The 1699-nt window shown below is 62.3% G+C and overlaps 1 protein-coding gene across 1 annotated transcript in view; it reads right to left on the reverse strand.

Annotated features, from left to right (window-relative positions):
* The window catches only part of LOC104989542 (chromosome unknown open reading frame, human C14orf180), an 8549-nt gene that overhangs the window by 5707 nt on the left and 1143 nt on the right, over positions 1-1699 (reverse strand). The window lies entirely within an intron of this gene.

Raw genomic sequence — 1699 nt, forward strand, 5'->3', positions numbered from 1 at the left:
TTGGACAACGCCGAGCCCTGGGCCTCGGCCCTCTGCCGTCTGCCCCGGCCCCACCGGGCTCCTGACTCCTGCAGGCCAGGCGGTCTGCACCCTGTGTCCGCCCCCCACCCTGCCCCTGGCCCGCCGGACTCTGTCCTCATCGGGGGCCCTTCCTCAGCTCTGACCCCACCATCGCCCCATCACCCTCCAAGCCTCCCTGTGCCCGGCTGCCTGCAGGGCCCTAGACTCAGGCGATGGCCAAGCTGGGCAGGTCCTGTAGCCCTCAGGGGCCCTGAGCCCAAGCCAGCAGCGACTCGGCCGGCCTTTCCGCTGTCCTGTCCCTCGGGACATCACCTCCAGGGGCGTCCAGCTGGCAGAGGCGGGAGAGCCAAGCCAGCCAGGACCCCACCCTGGAGGCTGAGCTCACGCATCCCCCAACTCACACACTGTACATGTATACACACCACACCAGTCACACACACACCACACACGTGTACACACCACACACTATGTACACACACACACACCACACAGCTCACACACACACCGTACATGTGTCACACACACACACACACCTACACACTCACACGTTGTGTACACGTACACACCACACAACTCACACACACCACACACATGTACACATACATACCTCCACACTCACACACTATATACACATACACACATCAGACACACTCATATATGCCACACACATGTACACACCACACACATATACACGTACACATGTACATACATGTACACACACATACCTAGACACCACGCACACATACTCCACACACACACACACACCTCTATTCTCACTCCGTACATACCACATACACACACACACTCACACACACTCACACACACCACACACACCACACCCATTTGTACACACACGTATGTACACCACACATATACACGTAGCACACAGCACACACACGTCACACATGTGTCTCCACACTCGCTGACACGCATGCACTCTCGCCTGCTGCCTGGCTCACCTGGGCTCCTGGCTGCCACACCCGAGGCGAGCTTGCCCACCTGCACCCGCGGTTCACTGGTGATCAGAGCCTCTGGCAAAGAGGGAACCAGAGCCGGGGCAGCTCGCGGGCGGCCGAGAAGCTTCTCTTACACTACGGGGCGGCGGCTTCAGCGGCCCTCTGGACGGCCCTGCTGGAGGAGGCCATCGCTGTGGGGCTGGTGGCCTGGTGGCGTTTGACTCCCGCCCAGAGTGGCAGGCTGAATTCAGGGGACTGACCCCATGGACTGTGCCTTTTCCGAGCTGCGGGAGGAGATAGAAGGCTGTGGACACCCCCGTGCCGGCTCACTGTGGGCGGGTGGGAGTAGGGAGGCTGGCCGGCCAGCAGCCCTGGCAGCTCTCAGCCTGGCAGCTCCCCAGATAGCACCATTTCCGAATTGAGCCAGGGGAGGACTCGGGGGAGCCCCGTGGGCTGGTCTCACACGCTGGGGCTGCCCGCTGCCTCTGGCCCTGCCTAGAATGGGGAGTCGGGGAGCGGGAGCTGGCCGGGGGTCCCCGAGGTCCCTCCACACTGGGATGCTCAGCCCGCACGTTTCTGGGGTGCATTTAGGACGTGGGGTGGCAGCAGGCCCTGGTGACATCTGTGTGACCGAAGCAGGGGGCAGCCTACCTCGGCCTTGAGTGCCCCAGGTGATGGGGCCTGTGGACCCCCGTCCAGACCCTGACCACGCAAGGCCGAGG

Source organism: Bison bison, unplaced genomic scaffold (genome assembly GCF_000754665.1).
Source record: "Bison bison bison isolate TAMUID 2011002044 unplaced genomic scaffold, Bison_UMD1.0 scf7180017846976, whole genome shotgun sequence".
NCBI lineage: Eukaryota > Metazoa > Chordata > Mammalia > Artiodactyla > Bovidae > Bison > Bison bison.